Source organism: Arachis ipaensis, chromosome B4 (assembly GCF_059453495.1).
Source record: "Arachis ipaensis isolate K30076 ecotype BB chromosome B4, ASM5945349v1, whole genome shotgun sequence".
Lineage (NCBI taxonomy): Eukaryota > Viridiplantae > Streptophyta > Magnoliopsida > Fabales > Fabaceae > Arachis > Arachis ipaensis.
In genome coordinates, this window is record NC_142439.1 from 58,169,948 (window position 1) to 58,180,689 (window position 10,742).

At 40.7% G+C, this 10,742-nt stretch overlaps 1 non-coding gene across 1 annotated transcript; it reads left to right on the top strand.

Annotated features, from left to right (window-relative positions):
- The first annotated feature begins 337 nt into the window (after window positions 1-337).
- Window positions 338-441, top strand: LOC148567701 (small nucleolar RNA R71). Its single transcript, XR_015882848.1, has one exon. It is a non-coding gene; the product is annotated as a small nucleolar RNA R71 (small nucleolar RNA).
- Window positions 442-10,742: the final 10,301 nt, after the last annotated feature.

Consider the following 10,742-nt stretch of genomic DNA (forward strand, 5'->3'; position numbering starts at 1 on the left):
ATCACCTCCTTCAGTGCTTACTTCCTCTTGATCTTGTTTGTGTATTGCAGCCACTTGCTTTGTTTCTAATTTCCTGGTGAGCTCTGCTAGTTGCTTGGCAAACACCTTGTTTTGGGCTAAAATTGTATCAACATGGTTCAGCTCCATGACTCCCTTAGTGTTGTGTCTCTCTGAAGCATAGTAGTACTCATTCTCAGCCACTGTCTCAATCACTTCAATGGCTTCTTCCACAGTCTTTTTCCTGTTCAATGAACCTCCTGATGAATGGTCTACAGCCTTCCTTGATTCATAAGAAAGTCCATCATAGAAAATATGCAATTGTACCCAGTCATGGAACATGTCTGGTGGGCATTTCCTTGTCAAATCCTTGAATCTCTCCCATGCCTCATAGAGAGTTTCACCATCTTGTTGTCTAAAAGTCTGAACCTCAGATCGAAGCCTATTGACCTTTTGTGGGGGGTAGAAACGTGCCAGAAACTTGCTTTCCACCTCATCCCAGGTTGTTAGGCTCCCCCTTGGGAATGATTCCAGCCACTTAGCTGCCTTGTCCCTAAGTGAAAATGGGAACAAGAGCAGTTTATAGGTATCTTCCTGGACTCCATTGGACTTCACAGTGTCGCAAATTCTCAGGAATTTTGTGAGATGTTGGTTTGGATCTTCATTAGCACTCCCACCAAATGAACAATGATCCTCCACAAGTGATATTAGCTGTGGTTTGAGTTCAAAATTGTTGGCCTGAATAGGTGGTTTCTGAATGCTGCTACCACAATTCCCAGAGGTTGGGTTTATGTATGAACCAAGAACCCTCCTCTCAGGAATGGCATTGTTTCCATCAGCTCTCTCATGGTTGTGAACTTCTCTATCCATGTTGAGATCTAGAGCTTCCTCAAAATTGTCCTCAGATTCTCCTTCAGATTCTTCTTCTCCCAGTACTCTCTTCCCTCTTGCTTCCCTTCTAAGTTTATGAAGGGTCCTCTCTGGTTCGGTATAATGAGGAGTTGATGTCTCTCCTCTCCTACCTGTCATACAAAAACACAGCACAGGAAACAAGTGAGTGAAATACTCTTGGTTAATGGAAGAGTATGGTTAGAGCAGTTGAGGAATTAATTCAAATAGTTAGTGAGTCAGTGAGTTAGTTGCTTGAATTTAAAGGCATAAAGAAAGAAAGCATGTAACAGAGTGCAGAAATTAAAATTCAACAAGTAACTTGAACTGAATTAACAAAGCAAGAAAAATGCTCAATCTAGTTAACTTCCAATTTGAGAATTGTCAATCGAAAACCAATCCCCGGCAACGGCGCCATAAACTTGATGTGCATAAACTTGATATGCTACGATTTAGGAAATTGCACGATCGGCAAAATTCCTTCCGGCAAGTGCACCGGTTATCGTCAAGTAAAAACTCACTATAGAGTGAGGTCGAATCCCACAAGGATTGGTTGAGTGAGCAATTCGGATTAGAAGTATGTTCTAGTTGAGCGGAATCAAGATTTAGATGAGAATTGCGGAATGTAAAATTGCATGAATTAAAGAGCGAGAAGCTAAATTGCTGAAATTAAAAGGGATGGGGGTGATTGCATGAATTTAATTGCAGAATGTAAAGAGAAAGTGGTAAATCAGGAATGGGGAGTTCATTGGGTGTTAGGAGATATTGAGATCTCTGAATCAAAACAACTTTTAGCCCTTCCTTAACCAATGCATTCATTGAATTTTGCTTGGCAATCTTATATGATTGGATCCCAATCCCTTGGCTCACCAATTCTCTCTAAAAACAAACAAATTCCCAATCCCTTGGTTTAAATGTTCATAAGAAGAGATGATGCTCGATCACTGATTATACCACACAGTTTCATGAACCACAATTTGGTAGGATTACATGTCACAATATCCATCCAAACCCCAATCCAATTCACTGTGAGAAAGCTTCTCTAGCATGAATCCTCCATTCCTTTCCCAAGGTTCCGAAGGATTCCAATTATGGGTAGTTTCTTTCCCAAGACAACTACCCAATGGAATTAGATCGAGAAGCTTTCTAACAAAATTCAAGAGAAAAGATTGAAGAAGAAGATAACACTATTATTGATTCATTGAATTACAATAGAGCTCCCTAACCCAATGAAAGGGGTTTAGTGAGTCATAGCTCTGAATTCAATTACAAAACTAAAAGAAAATGATCCAAAGTTCTCCGTCTCCCCCAAAAGAGTCCTCTCTAACTTAAATTCTATCCTATTTATACACTTTCTAAATTGAGCTTCTGTTGTGTTTCTTGGGCTTTGAGGCCTTTCCCTGATTTCCTTTTGCTTTGGGTTTATGGTCCATAATCCTGATGAGGCTGTGATCCAATTCTGTAACATTCATTGAGCAAACTTAGTGATAAACAAGTAATGACACAAGACTCAACAAATTGAAGTTCCAGACTCATCAATTCTTCAGGCCCAATCCCATAAACCATGATATTCAATTGGGTTTCATACCATAATACGTTTAAGTTAATGTTTGTGCTCAAATGCTAACTTAAACTTCAATATATTTGGCCCAGAAATCCTTTCAAAAAGTGGCGTTTAAGTTGAAGTTTAAGTTTTAGTTTAAGGTTAAACTGAAACTTAAACGTGGAAATGGAAGAAAGCAACCCAGGAGTGTGAAATGTCGAACACGTTTAAGCTTCAGTTTAAGGTTAAACTGAAGCTTAAACGTGGAAATGAAGAAAGCAACCCTGGAGGAGCAATTGGGTCGAACACATTTAAGCTTCAGTTTAAGGTTAAACTGAAGCTTAAACGTGGAAATGAGAAAGCAACCCTGGAGGAGAGAAATAGTCGAACACGTTTAAGCTCCAGTTTAAGGTTAAACTGGAGCTTAAACGTGGAATGCTCCTGGTGCCTTTCTTACTTCTGGCGTTTAACCTCCAGTTTAAGGTTAAACTGGAGGTTAAACGTGGAAATGCTTCTTTGGTGAGAATTTGTGTCGAACACGTTTAAGCTCCAGTTTAAGGTTAAACTGGAGCTTAAACGTGGAAATGCTCCCTTGGTGAAATTCTCATTCTGGCGTTTAACTTCCAGTTTAAGGTTAAACTGGAGGTTAAACGCCAGTTCCAGCATTTCTTAGCCTTCATGATTCTGGCGTTTATGCTCCAGTTTAAGCTTAAACTGGAACTTAAACTCCACATGTGATATTCAAGCTTCCTTTATTGATTTTGTTGCTTCCTTGCCTAGCCTCTTCTTCCCTGAAATCATCCAAACAATTGCATCAAAGTCTTGCAAAATTTCATGAGAAATCTTCCATTCATAGCATTCAAGTAATATAACTAAAAACTCATGGAATTTGCATCAAAATCATACTGTTTGGATGGTTCATTGCTTTGTTATTCATTTAACCATTCTTGGTTACTTTAAGCTCAAGAAAATGCATAAAACAACTAAAACTAATAGAAAAATGCTAGTGAAACTAGCCTAAGATGCCTTGGCATCATTAGTATATGTTATATATCCTATAAATATAACAAAGGTAAAAAATATATTGTTTTAGATATAAAAAAGAGAACTTAAGAAAAATTCAATAAAGTGTTGCTTTAGGTATTAAAAAAAGATAACTGCAAATGAACTTAAATAAGTGTTGCTTTAGGTCTATAAAAAGGCAACTTAAAAAAATATAGACAAGTGTTGCTTTATGTATTAGAAAATACAACTCGTAAAAAGGGGTTGCCATAAAGTCTTTGTTTAAAGTGTTGTCTTTGGGTCCTCTAAGGCAACCCTTATGCAGAGTTGCTTTTTTTGTAGAAAAGGCAACGTTTTGTGAAGGTTGCCATAAAAGGGTTCCCTTTGATACACAAAAGCGTTGCCTTAGACCAAAGGTAACGGCCGTATAGCCAACCCCCCAAAAAGCGTTGCGTTTTGTCGGAAAGTGTTGCCTTTGATCAAAGGCAACATTTTTCCTTATTATAGGCAACATTTTTAAAGGGTTGTCTCAGCCTGAATTTGTTGTAGTGTGCCAAGGCATCTTAGGCTAGTTTCACTAGCCTTTTCATTTGTTTTTAGTAGGTTTTATGCACTTTCTTGAGCTATAAGTAAGCAATTGGGTTAGAATTTCTTGTATGCCTAGATTCATTCAATCATGGTTAATTTGATGTAATTTCATGAGAATTATGCTATAATTACTTGTGTGCTAAGAATAATGAGAATCCTTATGACTTTAGCAAGGCTTTGATGCATGTATTGTTTGATGACAAGTGAAGGAAAGCATGGGAGGAAGTTGAAGAATGAGCATCGAAAGGATGAAGGAGAAGCAACGTTGGTGGCCAAGTTGGACCACCAACGTTGCCTCAAACGTTTAGAAGGATGCAGAGCAAGTTTCTGCATAAGTTGCTGGTGCCCACGTTGGAGGGAACGTTGGCAAGACAACGTTACCCCCAACGTTGTGATAAAATGTGCTTTCTGGAGATTTGGAAAATTTGTAGCGACGCGTACGCGTGCTATATGCACACACATGGATTGGATATTCTGACAATCCACGCGAATGCGTAGCTGACGCGTATGCGTGGATGGGTAACTTTAGACCACTAACGCTGCCTCAAACATTGGTGGCCAACATGTGTGACCTTGATCTCAAAATCCTGGATTTGAAAAAGCACAACGACGCGCACACGTCTATAGCGCGTACGCGCTTGCCTAAATTTTGAGAATCTACACGCACGCGTACATCACGCGTACGCGTGGATAAGCCAATGTTGGAGGGAACGTTGCCAGTCCAACACTGAGGCCAACGTTCTTCTAAAAGCTTTCAAAACTGGAATTGGGATTTTTGCATCCACGCGCACGTGTGGATGCGTATTCTTACCCCAAGGGCGCAAATGCGCAAGGCACGCGTACGCGTGGGTAGAAGAACATTGGCACTCCAACGTTGAGGCAAACGCCAATGACAGCAAGGAGAACTGAATTTTCAAAAGGATGTTTGATTCAACGTTGGCCCTCACACGTGGACTCCAACGTGAGCATCAGAAAACATTGCAATTCAAGTAGATATCTTCTCAACAGCAAGGGAAACCCATTGGAGCAACTTCAACCGAATTCAATCATGGCCAAAAGCCCAATTCAGAGATTGAAGATCAATGAAAGAAAGTGTATAAATAGTGTAGAGTTCAAGTTAGAGGGGGACTTTTAGGAGGGAGAAAAATACTGAAACTCTGCCACTAACTTTCCAGGCTGCCCTTTCTTCCACGTTAGTGCCCATGTTAGTGGCACTAACGTGGGCCTCTTTGCCCTTCACTGAAGTTAGTGGTGTTAACTTTGCCACTAATTTTCCAAGCTTTCCTTCCTTCCACATTAGTACCCACGTAACGTGGCTACTAACGTGGGTCTCTGCTTCTTGTCACCTGAAATCAATCAAACAAATTACATCAAAGTTTTGCTCTAATCATGAGATACTGCATCATTCATTCTTATCATTCAATTCTTGCATTATTCTCATGAAAATGTTTAAAATTCCCAATGTTTGATTGAATCAAGACAGGAATGCATAATCAACCAAATACTTGCTTATTGCCAAAGAAAATGCATGAAACTATCCTAAAACATACTCAAAATGGCTTGTAAAACTAGCCAAGATGCCCTGACAATAAGAAGAAGAAGAAAATAGAAGGAAATAGAGGGAGAGAGAGGGCTCAGCCAAAGGGGCTTATAAGTGTATAAGAGGTGTGTATGAAGGGTGAGAATGAGGGGTATTTATAGGAGGCAGGTAGGGTTGGGTTCTGCCATGGGTGGGTAAATGGGAAGGAAGTTTGATTTTGAAGTGGGTGGGGGTTGGTAGGATTTATGATGGTTTAGGGGAAGTGATATGGATGTGATTGGGCTAGGGTTTATAAGGAAGTGGGAATGGGAAAGTGTGAAAGTAAGAAGGTAGAAGTGGCATAGGTAAAGATTCTGTGGGACCCACTGGTCCTGAGAGGTTAGGAAATTCAGATTCTCTTTCCTCTGCACTAGCGTTTGAATGCCCAGGGTCTGCTCCCTGGCTGGCATTCAACACTAGCAACACTCCATCCAGAGTGTTCTGTTTTTACTACTGAACTATTCTGTCTCTGTTCTAATTGCTTCACATGATCATGAACCTAAAGAAATAACATTAAAGATAAACAAAATGAAAGAAAATTGAAATAATTAATTAAGGTCGGGTTGCCTCCCAACAAGCGCTTCTTTAACGTCATTAGCTTGACGGTTAGCACCTTACGGAAGTGAGTATGGGCTCAGAGTTTCGCCCCTTATAGTGAACTTTCTTCCTGTCTTTTCATGAATGAGCTCCACATGCTCTAGAGACAAGACATGATTCATTATATGTGGTATGACTGGCTTCTTTGTGAAGACAACTCTCATGCCAGGTGAGTGGCCTTCAGTTGGGACTTTCTTGTCCCTCCAGCCTTTAGGTACTTTCTTCCTAGTACCTTTGTTCTTAGAGCTTGTTGATGGCTGCCCAACACCAAACTTAGAATTGATGTTTGGGGGCTCTGTAAAGCTCTGCACTGAAAGAGAGGGTTGGAACACTAGGTGTTACACCACTGTCTCTTTCTTATTAGAGGGAGAATTGGGATTGGACATCTTGAACAAGATGTAGTCCTCTTCTAGTTGGAAAACCATTTCTCCCTTTGCCACATTAATCATGGCTTTTGCAGTGGCTAGGAAAGGTCTTTCCTGAATGATAGATTTATCTTCATCCTCTCCAATATCCAAAAATATGAAGTTTGCAGGGATGTAGTGGCCTTCAACCTTTACCAAGACATCCTCTGCTAAGCCATATGGCTTCTTCATTGACTTGTCTGCCATCTCTAGTGAGATGTTTGCAGCTTGTACCTCAAAGATTCCTAGTTTCTCCATTACAGAGAGTGGCATGAGGTTTATACTTGATCCTAGGTCACACAGAGCCTTCTCAAAGGTCATGGTGCCTATGGTGCAAGGAATCAGGAAGTGTCCAGGATCTGAAAGCTTTTGAGGTAGCTTCTGCTGAACCAAAGTATTAAGTTCTTTGGAAAGAACTGGAGGTTCTTCCTTCAAAGGCTTTGTACCAAATAGCTTGGCATTCAGCTTCAACAGAGCTCCTAGGTACCGAGCAACTTACTCTTCCCTAGTGTCTTCATCCTCATCAGAGGATGAGTATTCATCAAAACTCAGGCATGCAGAAGTGCATGCAAAGGAACCTCTATGGTCTCTATATCAGCTTCGGTATCCTTTAGTTCTTGGATAGGGATTTCTTGAGTAGGTATTGAGCACTCAGAGGGTGTTCCTTTGTTGGCATTCAACGCCAGCTCTGATGGCTCTTTGGGCATTGAACGCCCATGCTGTCTACTCTTACTGGCATTAAACGACAGTTCCCTTAACATTTTGGGTGTTGAACTCCCAGCAGAGATGTCCTAGTTGGTGTTCAATGCCAGCTTCCCTATCTGTTGGGGGCGTTGGACGCCCAGTGAGGGGTTCCTCACTGGCGTTCAGTGCCAGGCTTGCTGTCTGTTTGGGCGTTGAACGCAAATGAAGGCTTCCTCACTGGCGTTCAGCGCCAGACTCTCAGCCATTTTGGGCATTGAACGCCCAGTGAGATCTTCCTCACTGGGATTTAATGCTTTCCCAGTCTCTCTAGATTCGGCATCTGCCTTAGTGGTGATGGCCTTGCACTCTTTACTTGGGTTTACTTCAGTGTTACTAGGAAGAGTGTCAGGAGAAGTCTTAGGGATCCTCTTGCTCAGTTGACCAACCTGTACCTCCAAATTTCTGATGGAAGACCTTGTTTCAGTTATAAAGATTTGAGTGCTCTAAGAGAGGCTAGAGACTAGAATGGCTAAATTAGAAAGGCTCTGCTTAGGTGTCTCCATATTCCCTTGAGAAGATGGGAATGGTGGCCTATTATTGAACCTATTCTGGTTCCTTCCACCTTGATTATTATTGAAGCCTTGTTGAGGCATCTTTTGATCCTTCCATGAAAGGTTAGGATGATTCCTACATGAAGGGTTATAAGTGATTCCATAGGGTTCTCCCATGTAATTCACCTCATCCATGGTGGGCTGGTCAGGATCATAAGCTTCTACTTCAGAAGAAGCTTCCTGAGTACTGCCAGTTGCGGCTTGCATTCCAGTCAAATGCTGAGAGATCATATTGACTTGTTGGGTCAAGATCTTGTTCTGAGCCAATATGGCATTCAGAGTGTCAACTTTAAGAACTCCTTTCTTCTGAGGGATCCCATTATTCATAGGATTCCTCTCATAGGTGTACATGAATTAGTTGTTTGCAACCATCTCAATGAGTTTTCTTACTTTCGCAAGTGTTTTCTTCAAGTGAAGTTATTTACCTGCAAAGCTGTCCAATGATATTTTAGACATCCCAGACAGACCATCATAGAAAATTCCTAGGATAGACCACTCTGAGAGCATGTCAGGAGGACACCTCTTGATCAGTTGCTTGTATCTTTCCCATTCTTCATAGAGGGATTCACCTTCCCTTCATCTGAAAGCTTAAACTTCCACTCTGATTTTGCTCATCCTTTGAGGGGAAAGAATTTAGCCAGGAAAGTATTAACCAGCTTTTCCCAAGAGTCTAGGCTCTCTTTAGGTTGAGAATCCAACCATATCTTAGCTCTGTCTCTTATAGCAAAGGAAAAGAGCATAAGTTTGTAGACCTCAGGATTCACTTCATTGGTCTTAACAGTATCAGAGGTTTGCAAGAATTCAGCTAAGAACTGATGTAGATCTTCCAGTGGAAGTCCATGGAACTTGCGATTCTGTTGCAAAAGAAAGATTAACTGAAGCTTAAGCTCAAAGTTGTTAGGTCCAATGGCAAGTACAGAGATACTTCTGCCATAAAAGTCAGAGGTAGGCATGGTGAAGTCACCAAGAACCTTACACACATTTTGCACAAAGAGACCGACAAGTATACCGGGTCGTCCAAGTAATACCTCAGGTGAGTGAGGGTCGATCCCACGAGGATTGTTGGTTTGAGCAAGCAGTGGTTACCTTCCAGATCTTAGTCAGGCGGATAGAAAATATAGTTGTCACGAGAAAATGCATAAAACAGATAAATAAATAAAATGTTACTGGATAGGTGTGAAATTAATGGTATGAGAACGGTTGAGGCTTCGAAGATGCTTATTCCTTCTGGATCAACTTTTCTCACCATCTACTCCAACTTCTGATTGATTCATTCCATGGCAGGCTGTAAATGATTAACATTGGGTCAATGGTCATTAATCTCCTTTGCTTCAGATCAAATGCTGGGTCAGTGGTCATCCAATTTGAACGAGGGTGAAGCTCTAGGAGTCCATTCCCTTGGTGATCCTACTCAAAACGCCACAGAAAAGGTGAGATCTTCCGGATCAGAGAGTGCTGCTTCTTTCGTTCTATCCTATACCACAAATGCCCTAATCGCCCCGCACCTCGGCTGAACTATTGTGTCGAGAAGTCCCCAACGAAGCTGTGGATTAGCCGTCTAAGAGATGTATAATCAAGCTTATGGTTTAGTACTATCCCATCAAGGACTCGCAAGAACCCATGTAGAATGAGGATGATTGTCACGGGTCATCTGATTCATAAGTTTGAAGATCAAAGATATATCTTAGAATAGAATCAAGCGTAGATTGAAGTAGAATAGTGATATTATTAATTCATAAAAATTAGTAGAACTCCTAACCTTAACCTTAGGAGGTTAGTGACTCATACTGTACAAAGGAAACAATGAAAAATGTGTAGAGTGGGCAAGATGAGGTAGAAGATCCTGAAAAATGGGTAATATTCTCCTATATATACTAATATAATAACTAAGAATTACAGAAATAAGATAAACTAGTCATGTAGTGCGAAAATCCACTTTCTGGACCCACTTTGTGAGTGTTTGGGTTGAGGTAAGGGTGTCTCCATGTCCTAGGACCCTTCTTGGGTGTTGAACACCAGCCTTGGGCTCCTATTTGGGCGTTGGATGCCAGCTGCTCCCTTTTAGGCATCTAACACCAAGAAGAGTATGGATTAATGAACGCCAGTTTTGGACCATTATTTACAGAGCAAAGTATAGACTATTATATATTTCTGGAAAGCCCTAGATGTTACCTTTCCATAGCCATTTGAGAGCGCACCATTTTGACTTCTGTAGCTCCATAAAAACTCCTTCGAGTGCACGGAGGTCAGATCTTGACAGCATCTACAGCCCTTTCTCTGTCTCTGAATCAGACTTTTGCTCAAGCTCTTCAGTTGTAGCCAGAAAATACCTGAAATCACCATAAAACACAAAAACCCAAAGTAGAATCCAAAAATGTGAATTTTGCACTAAAACTTATGAAAACATAATAAAACTTAAACATAACATAATAGAAACTATATGAAAATGATGCCAAAAAGCATATAAAATATCTGCTCATCAACAGTATCACAGATCTGCAAGAAATCAGAGATGAATCTGTTGGGATCTTCCTGTGGAAGTCCATGAAACTGTCAGTTCTGTTGAACTAGAGTGACCAGTTGAGGCTTCAACTCAAAGTTATTTGTACCGATGGCAGGTATAGAGATGCTCGGTCCATTGAAGTCAGAAGTGGGTGCAGTAAAGTCACCTAGGAACTTCCTTGCATCTCCTCTGTCTTTGGGATTGGCTGCTGATGAGCGGATATTTTATACGCTTTTTGATATCATTTTCATATAGTTTTTAGCATGTTTTATTTAGTTTTTATTATATTTTTATAGCTTTTAGAGTTAAATTCACATTTTTGGATTCTACTATGAGTTTATGTGTT